Source organism: Cyanistes caeruleus, chromosome 2 (genome assembly GCF_971803275.1).
Source record: "Cyanistes caeruleus chromosome 2, bCyaCae1.hap1.1, whole genome shotgun sequence".
Classification (NCBI taxonomy): Eukaryota; Metazoa; Chordata; class Aves; order Passeriformes; family Paridae; genus Cyanistes; species Cyanistes caeruleus.
In genome coordinates, this window is record NC_141702.1 from 35,255,565 (window position 1) to 35,266,086 (window position 10,522).

Sequence of the window (10,522 nt, forward strand, 5' to 3'; positions counted from 1 at the left end):
GCTTGTCCCCTCCCCATGCCTCTTTGCTGTGTAAAAGAACATTTTTCTACATTGAATTATTTGATTTCATGAGATTTTCCAAGTGACTTGGCACAGACACTTTTCAAATCACTTGGGATATAAGTGTCTGCATCACATTTGTTCTGTCTCTTCTTCCCATTACGTGCAAGCTAGCAAGGCAGAGACCTTGCAAGTACCACATTCTCTCAGCCTCTCTTGAAATTTCATCACATTACTTTGAAGAAGCATTAATGTTCATACATTGGAAAAAATCTATCTTAGTGCTGAAATCCACAGGCACGGTTTGTGTTTTATATCCATGATTTCCAGGTCTTGCTGCACGTGGCCTTGAAAAGTCGTGCAGTTTCCTGGTAGCAGTGGCCATGCTGGGCTGTTGATCCTGCATTTCATATATTTCTTTACACCATAGTCTTATTTGAATAAAGCACCCACAAAGTCTTTTTTATTCTCTTTTCACCTCCTGCCTCCAATATTTTCAGACCCTGGCATGCACAGAACCTGTTGCTTCTCTAAATTCACTGTGTGACTGGAAATGTGGTGGCCCAACTCCCACGCTCTTGTGTCCCTATCAGGTTTGGTCCCTCATCTAGGAAAGGTATTTTTTGATATCAGTCACTCTGGTCTGTGAGCTTGGATCTTTGAATGCCTCCAGCAGGGAGGAGGTGAAGGGCAGCTTCAGGGTGGGAGTGAACAGTGGCCGTGCTGTCAGACACCTTCTCTGCCTTCCAACATGCTCTGCTGGGAGCCAAGGCACGTGCTCCCATGGATTGAGGGGACTTAAATCTGTCTCTGGCAGGTGTTCTAGTGAAGTGAAAGTACTCAAATTCCTTCATGGATTTTTTTGTTAAAAAATTAGAGCAAAAAAGAGTATGATCACTCTTGACATATTTCAATTCCTGACAACATAGGCTCCAAATGTTCAAAATTCATGTCAAAATGTGTTCTCTTACTGACTTTTATGAGCATGAGACACAGTCAAAGGAAAAAGACAAAACACAGCACAACATACTTTCCTGGGGGAAGAGCCAGGTGTGCCAGGAATCTCTAAGGAGATGGTTATTATCTACCTGGGAATGTTTTCTTTTTCCTCTGGCTTAGATGGCTCTGCCAGTCAGAGGGAAGCATTCCCACAACTGGAAAATGAGGTGGAAATGGGGTGGCAGGATGGGATACCATTCCCTTAGTGCCCCAAAGAGCTGCCCATGCCCTGAAGTGGTGTCAATGCTGGGCTGACCATGGGCACTTGACCTCTCCCCAGTCCTTGGCCCCTGACTGGGCTTCCCAGTCTTTTTTTTCTTTTTTTTTTTTTTTTCTGCAGCACCTGTCTGAAGTTAATCAGTTCATCTTCTGCCCATCACAGTTCACTCTTTGATGATACTAATCAAGTGGTGGGAGGATTTGTTATGGCTGTCAGTGATACTCTGATAAAAGCAATCTCATTCAGTAGGAGGAAGCGCTGAATGATCTAATTATGGTTTTATAAGGAATAGATGGGATGGCATCTTACTGGTAGGATGTGCCCTGGTACAATGTAATCATAGACTCATAACAAGAGATTTCCATTCAGGATTACTAGGACCCTATATGATGAGGATTTGCTTATAACAGAAAACGTGCAAATAGGATTTTCAGTTAAAGCAGTGTTTTTCCAACAGACATTGGGTACAAGGGTTTTTCTTTTTTTTCCTTTTAATGTGGGCTTTAATACATAGATGTAGACATAGAAGTAGTAAATTAAAAACAAACAAACAAAAACAATTATGGAAACCAATTAGGACTATATTTAGCATAAAAAATAACTCTGTGGTTATGTTATTGGTATTCCGTGCCAGAGACATCTGGTGCCCTGCACTACCAGTGACTCCCGGTTCCTTGACTTGACAGGGGTAGTCTGCTCAAAACTCAGGTGACTTATTTAGGTCATACCATTTTAAAAAGTCTAAGTTGGATAAAACAGGACAAATCTACTTCATTAGAATTAAATTGGTCTGATTTGCAGCTTCTCCTGCGAATTAGGCATATATAAACCAGGATAAAATATTTTTAAAGGCACCCACAGGCCAGACCTGTCTTGACATTTATTAGTGGCTAAAATCACAGTCCTACTAATGGAGAAGAGGGTGAGGAGGAGGTGGGTGAGAAGCAGGGCAAGGCAGTCTCACAGCTGGGTAGTGCAGGCTGCTCCCAGCATTGGATCACAGTGTGTGCTACCAGCTCCTGAAGGTGGGCACTTCTCTGCCCTTGTAGCCCCAGAGGGAAGTAAGGCCTGAGGTTCAGGATACTCTTTAGGAGAAAGAGTCACCTCCTGCCTCAGGAGAAATATGCTGGTGATGGTGAAAGGTCCTTGGTGCTGCCCTTTAGTTTATGAAGTGTGTAAATGTTGAATACAGTCACTATGAATGCCTGGAGGCTGTTCATCTCCTTCCTCCACTTTTTCAAAGATCTGTTTCCAGTCAACACTGTACCCCTCTGAATATCCCTTCAGCTTTCTGTGGCAGCTCACTTTTTTCAAGCTGACCTTGCTTTTTTTTCTGCCTTTAGTGCCTACTTCTAAACCCTGCCTGGCTACAATAGTTCACACATATGCATGCACATACTCAAAACACTTCAAATAGCACAGCCCCTTTTGCAGGTGCACCAAGTGCTCAACAAAATGTTCTGTAACTTGCTCTAGGGGCAAGTCCTGCCTGGTCCCAGGGGCTCTTCCCACAGCAGCTCCATTTCTCAGGAAGAGAACAGAATTGCTTCATCCACCAAATCTGGATAAGGAACAACTGTCAAATTGACCACTTCCCTCTAATTTCCCAAAGACAAAAGAGCAAAAAACAGGACCAGAAAGTACAGAATTCAGTGATGAAGTTTTGTGTAAGAGGGGAAAAAATCTTTTCAAACCCCAGTCTACCCAGTCTTTTCAATCAGGGAAAGTACCAGCAGAGCACCTTGGGCAGGGTGAGTTTCTCCTGCTTCTGTCTGGAGTTATTTGTCTTGTCCTGATTCTGGTGGTAACGATGGACTGGGAAGCAGGGGTCAGAGGTATGGCAGAGTGCCTGGTGCCCACTGACCTCCATGGGCCTGGGCAGGGATTGAGCTCTAACACTGACTCTGCACTCAGTGTGACTTTGTAACCTGTCAGGTTAGGCAGTGCCTTTGGCTGTTCTCAACATGATGCAAATGGCATCACGAGACACATAGAAAATTGCCCCAAACTACGCTGACATGCCTAAATAGGTGTGAAATATCTCTGCACTGCAACAATGCAACAGCTTCTACAGGTTTCTCGAAGGAATGGGTGTAATGTACATGTACATGAAAAGTTACCCCTGCCCCAACAAACTTGGAAGGCAGTGCCTCTAAGTGTTAGGAGAATACAAACAATATTCTGAGCTGCAGCATGTCACCCTTCTCTGCAAGCACAGAGATGGCCAGGTCCTGCTGCGTGCCCTGCTCAACAGAGCCTGCAAAATTGTCTGCTCAGAGCTAGTGCCAAGCTTGAGCCTGGTCCTTTTGGTTCCAGCGGGACTTTTCCTGTGGTCTAAATGAAGCATGAGACCTTCTGATACCAGATATACATATTTGGAAACGATTGTAAGAAACCCTGAGTGGCTTGCATGCTGCCCTCAGGGAGGGAACAAATGCAGGATTTCATATTAGCTAAAACACATTTGCATACAACTCTCTGGAGAAGTCTGCTGCTGGAGATGTGATGTTGCTGTTGCTTTCACAGCACTACCACACACCATAATTATCTTTGCAGAGAGCATCACTTCCTAATGCCCCCACAAAACACCCTCAGCAGCAGGAAGGTCAGACATGCCTGTTAACTTACAGAGGGGGGAAAGGGGAGCTAGACAGTGCAAACTGCAAGGACTAAAGCTCATGTAACCTCCAGCCCTCATGCAGGGCTGAAATATGGGGTGGGAAATGTCTTCCAGTGGAAAATGTTAGTCTGACAACATTAAAAGTGCTCTGGGAATGGGCAGGTAGTCAGGTGAGTGGGCAGCTCTTTTAGATGTCTGCACACCAGATTCTCTCTGTCCTGTCCGGATCCCCTAGATCACACCCCAAAGGTTGTGGGCAGAACTGAATGCACAGTTATCTGCTGCTGCTGACAGCTTGATTCTGATCATAATAGCAGCTTAACCAGTAAAATAATTTCTAATAAATACTGGATGTGATATTTTTCTTTCCAAACTCTTATTTCAATCAGAAAAATGGTAATTTCCCCCATATTTTTATTGCTGTGCACTCCCTTCCAGCTGCCATATGAGGCCTTTAAAGGTACAAAAATCCAAATTAATAGGAAACTGTGCCTTAATTTTAATTATTGTCAAAGAATTAAGAAAAGGCATCCTACCTCTCCCTATCAACATTTAAGCAATAAAAAGAAATACTGTAATAGTTATCTTCCTTGCACAATTGCTAAAGAGAATATTTAGGACTGTTTAAACATCACTGGAGATACTTTGGGAAATCAGCTGGGAGGGAAGCTACAGCTGTTCAGATAACATCTCCTTTGGCAAGGAATTCAGTGCAAGCCTCTTATAGACCATTATGTTGTTTATATTAGTTGAATGAACTTTGATAAATACTAACTTACAGAAGGTGGCCACAGCAGAAATGGTACCTGTTGCTTGCTGAGCTTTGCTATGATGAAGGAAGCTTCTTGAAGAGTATATAGAATAGCCAGTAAGAGAAGGCTTTGCTGATCAGATTTTGAGGCACAAAGGGATTTAACATCATGGTCATTTATCCTGTTTATATATATGCAAATTAACAAATGTGTACAAAATGTTCTGTTGCAAAATTGGGTATTACCTCATTATTCTGTCATTATTATACTGATCCCTTGGCTGTTAAAAAAGTGTTGTTTTCCCAGTGTTTCTGGGGCTATTCTTTGTGGTGGGTAGAATTTGGAAAAGCCTTGGGGGCTTATAGCATAGACCCAGAGAGAGGTTATCACTGAGAAGGTAACAGACATGACTGAATGAGACAGCAGCACTCTTGATCTAACAGAGGAGTGACTTGAAAAAGGTCATTGCAAGGATCAGTGGTAGAGCCAGAAAACAGATCCCAATCTTCAAGGCCTGAAATAATTAAAGCTGCATATAAATTAGCCTTGCCTTGTAGTAACTGTAGTGACAAGCTGCCTTTCCTCCACCACTGCACAAACAAAGGGAAACGTAGGAATGCAGACTGAAAACATGGTTAGGGACTTAGCTAACCAGTTTGTGGAAATTCCTGAGAGTTTGTGGAAGAGTGAGGCTGAATGAATCTCTGCTTTCAGGTTTGAATCAGTGGTCAGAACCCTCCAACCTTGTTTCTGAATTCTGCTCCTTTTTTGAGATACATTCCCCAGGTGTCATTTCCAAACAGCTAGAATAAATTAACTGGGGGATGAGCCAAAGACTGAAACTGCTGTGAGAAAAGCCCTTTTCCTTTTTAGTCTTTATCACTGAATGTTACATGATACATAACAATAATATAATGTCCTCCATCACACAGTCGTGATCCGACCCATAGTCCCATATAAAAGGGATTTGCGTTAAATTTAGACAGCAAGTGAGCTTGTCATGGCCAGCCAGTGCTGTAGCCAGGCACAGGCTGAGGGGAATGGCTGGGGGTCTGCAGTGCTCTTGGCAATGTGATTTCGGTAGAGCTGTGGTACTGTGAGCAGCGAGTGGGATCAGCCCCAGGAGAGGAAACAGGCTCAGTGCAGATGTGAGCCAGCCCTTCACCTCCCAAGCGTTTGCAATGTGTGTGTTCATCAGCAGGTGTCAGCACGCTATCGGCCGCAAAAGTGTCACACCCTGGCTGTGAAATCATTTTGAGCCTGCACGAGAGGTTGTTTTGCTGTGGGCTCCAGGGGTATTTGCTGAATAGGGAACATTCCTGGATGGATATTCCTTTCTTTCTCTTTTAACTAGCTTATCAAAGAAGCTGCCTTTCTACTTGCTACGGAAACATTGCCCTCAAAATGTCTCCTTGGGATTTAATGATATGCTTGAGACTTCTATCAAGCGTTTGGTTGCTCCAGACAAAACAGTAGTTTTTAGGTAGAATGTGGTTCAAAGCCCCAAAGCCTGTGATAATTAATTCTCCTTGTTGTGTGGTGTTGGCATGCTGTGTGCTAGCTATTACAATATTAGCAGTGTGAGCACAGTGGCAGTGAGTGAAAAGATGCATCTGATGTCTCACTGTGAGCTCTCTATTACCAGGGAGCTCCCTGTTGTTACAGCAAAAGTGATAGGGAGGAGAACGAGTTACAGAGGACCAGGCAGAAACGTTGTCCAAAAGATGCTCTGAAGACTGATTCCTACCATGGCTTTAAATGGTCCTGGAGGATAATGCATGGATTAACACTGAGTTACCTCCTCCTTAAGTGGGAGACAGCTGAAGATGGCTTGTGGATAGTGGACATATTTAGATTTTGTGAATATCCAAGCCATTTCACAGATGGAGCACTAGCATAAGGCACTTTATATTCGAGGCTGTGCTTGGTTTTGCTAGAAGGGCTGTGCTTTCAAAGTCCAGTTAGTCAGAGACCTCAAGGGCACAAACTCCCAAAGTGAGCAGGTGGAGACAAGGAAACAAAGGGATTGAGATCAAAGTTAAGAACAAAGAGAGTGATTCTTGGATAACTGGGTGGTTTTGTTTGTGTATCTCATTTGGTAGACTGAAAGAAAAATTTCCTTACATGTGGTTTTTACAATTTTATTCAATGCCAAATTAAGTAAATACCAAAATTGTGCCAGAAAATACCTCTTCATTATTAGAACAGGTTTAATATCTAATGGAAAAAAAAAGATGCAAGGTAAAGTTCCCAAACCTTCTGCTTTCTGGAAAGAGGCAACTTTTTTATCATCTATATTTCAGTTAAATAAAATGCAACTTGAAAATTGCCACCTGTTGTCATTAGCAGTATTTGCTACTTATTTTCTGCATTCATTCAAATCCCACTTTTAGGGCCTGGCACTTCCAAAATTTCTTTCAGTCCTGCTTGTTTGCCAAATATTGACTCCTTTAGGCTCAAACTGCTTTCAGCATTGATTTTTGTGGGTGGTGAATCTCAGCCCAGATTTCAATGGGTTTGTACACTATGGCCACTGACCACACATGGTTTTAAAAATAATAGCAACAACAAAAGGTATGGTAATGACATCTCATCATAGCGAAATAACATGTGGGAGTCTTGTATGACTGTCCTTGTATCAGGCTGTATGCATTAAAGGAAACATTTCTAAAAGTGTTATATGGAAGTGTCTTTAGAAGCTTGAATTTGGCATTTCATTATAGGCCAGCATCTTTCTATGTCATTACTTGTACCTTGCATATTAGTTTTGCAACATTTTAATTTACACTGGGGAAAGTTTACTTGGTTGTGGTATCAATACACATAGAGTCTTGATACAGGATAGCACAATCCTTTTATTTGTAGGTGTTTTCAGTACAGGCGGTAATACTTTGCCATGCCTTGGTATTTAAGGACTGTTGTCAACAAATTATTTTAAGAGTAGGAATTCTGAGAATTTTGATCAAAATGTTCAGTCCTGGATTGTTTCCTTTTTTTTGTTTGTCCTAGAAGCTGACTGTTTTCACTTATAAAAACAAATCTAAATGCCATGGAAACTGTGAGAAAGAATTGACCAATTTATTCTTTCCTTTCCAGTATGAATTGAGCACTGTTTTGAATTGAGCACTACTGAATGACTTTTACCTCTCTGCTCTCTAGCTGGCACTGGTCTCTTTACTCAGAGAGCAAATTTACTCATGTTTATTTTGAATAATGGAGCTGGACTATGACCAGCTTGAAATTCTAAATGCTGGAGGTTAAAAAGGAATCAGTTACTCTAATCATAAAACAGTATGATCATGAAAATCATAATGCCTCTAATCATAAAACAGTAAAGGATTAAGTGCCAATACCTTCTTACCAGTCCACAAAACACCCCTGTCCTTAAAGCTTGCTCCTGTTCTCTTTCTGAACGTTGTTCACAGGGAGTTCAGTGCTTTTTCTAAACATTTATTTGCATCTTTTTGGTAAAAGACAATCTTTTGGTTAACTTTTGGACACAGATTTTGTTCTTTCTTCTCTTATTTATCTATGTTCCGCTTTCATAATACATTAACATTTACATTATCTGCAGCATTTTAGTAATACTACAGTAAACCCATTTGCCACAGGAAGAAGTGCTTGCTGAGCTCTTCAAAGGTGTAATGATGCATGTGACGCTTGGTAGAGTTTTCCAGTTCTCCAAAATCATGTTGTATTTGTGATGTTTCATTGTTTGAGGTTTCACAAAGGACTAACCGCCTGCTTGCCTGATACATTTGCAATGATTCCTGCTAGCACTTCATGGTCAGATCTCTTCAGAAAAACCAGATGCTGAAGTGCTGGTAATTTCAAGAGCATCAAAAACTCATCCCCTGCTTCTCAAATGCATTGGTTTCTACCACTGATAGCAAAAGTCCCAAAGAAGCACTCTATCTTCTTACATTTTCTGTAGCCTCCTTTTCAAGGCTGACAGCCTGAAAGCAGGTTTGGAGTTTGATTTTAATATAGAGTGTGCATGTCATTCAACTTCAAGATCTCAACCTAGTCACGTCTGCTTGTTGGGATTTTTTAAGCCTCATGAGTAGTGGCCATTTTCTGAATTTCAAAGTTCTATTATCATACCTGCCATGGCTCCTAGATTGAAATGGTCCCCTCGCTCCTCTTGGGTGTAAGTAGAAAGTCAGACTGCCTGAAAGCTCCAGACATTGCTGCCTCTGAAGGAAGGAGATTCAGTGAGACATCAAAGAGAAGACAGCTGCACAAACATTTGCACCTGGACTGACACAGTCACAGATTATCTCATATGGGGGTGTCTACAGCAGCAGGATCTTTATAATAAACTTGTTAAGTTTTTATTTTAGCGTTCATATTGAAGCACATGTCTGTGTAAATCTGTCCATACTCAGATATATACAACAGATAAAATAGGCATGCAATCACAGACAATGCACTGGAGTCACCCTCTGCTTGTGTGCTTGCAGCTGGAACCAAGAGCTGTCAGAAATGAAAGTTGAAGGGGCCAGGAGAAAACTTTATTCAGCTCCTTTTGCAAAGTTTAAAATGTTTCTGGAGGCAGTGGAAAAGACAAGCCATCAGCCTTGTAACATCCTCAGTTGGGTAGCAGAGGGGACTGACAAGATTGCTTGCAAATAAGGAACTGGCAGCAGCAGCATGTCTGAAAGCAGAAGATAAAATGGCATAGAGCTGTGGGAGGGAAGTGAAGAGGTTCCCAGATGCATTAAAATGACACAAATGTACAGGGATGGTGACTTTGGCAGGGGTGTGTGTAAAGAGTTGAAAGAGAGGTGCCCAAGGTACTAATACAGCTGTTCAGCACCTCTGTCATGGTAGCCACAAACATGTCACTCTTAAGAGTTGTGGTCCTTGTCTAATACTTTGTCTAATTGTCTAGTACTTTGCTTAAATCCAAGTATCAGGGCTAAGCTTGCCCCTAAGCCTCATTCTGCACTCAGTGGATAAGGGAGTGGTTTCAGAGGACAATTCACATTGTCTGCCTTGACTCAGACTGCATTCATATTTCCTGGTATCTCTTTATGCCCAGTAGATATCAAAAAAGCCATTGCAGTCACTTACTGACCTGAGACAGCTGGAGTTATGTGGACTCAACCCTGTCCTTAGAACATATGTAAAAGTGCACAATGATACATGGGGACTCACAGTTTTGGCTACAGCAACTGGCATGTTAATCTATGGACATTAAACTTCATTTAATAAGCTGTTATTTTTAGTCTGACACCAATTTTTCTCCTTCATTTTTTAATTTGCAGGCACTGCAGTGGAGCATGAATCAATTCAAAGCACAAAAAGAGTGAAGGAAGAGTGGAAGAAATATCTAGAATAATTTCTCCCATATAAAGTTGTTCACTGGATTGAGTAAAGACAAATAATTCTTGTAAAAAGGACAAGAAGGCTTTTGGAGTATTACAGTGGTATTATATTAAGTAACATGCTAGGAAAATGTGTGATTTCACTTCTATTTTCATACAATTAGTTTGCTACCCTCCTTTAGTGTGTCCCCCATTGCCCAAAACCAGGCTGAAAACCTCACCCAGTTTTCAGCTATGAACTCCTGAAGGAGGAAAAGGTGAATTTGGTGACTTTGTGCTTTGAGCTCCTTCAGTAAGTGGCCTTCAACTGTTAGCCAATACTCTCAAAGTTGTCTCTAGGCAGTGATTCCTCCATGTGCATAATGATAGCAGATTATTTCCCTTTAGGTCAGTAGACTCCCATAAAGACAGAGACATTTTGGTGGTACTGAGTGTATGCCATGTGATTTGTTTTGCTTTTTGTGTGAAGGCTTTGCTATCTTTGGGCTTTCAAAGCTGACAATGAGAGCTGACAGTATGCTGCTGTTTTGGAATGCACCATTAAATAAATAAAGAAATCTTAGTCTGCTCCCATAGTTAAAAACACTATGGCTTTCTCTCT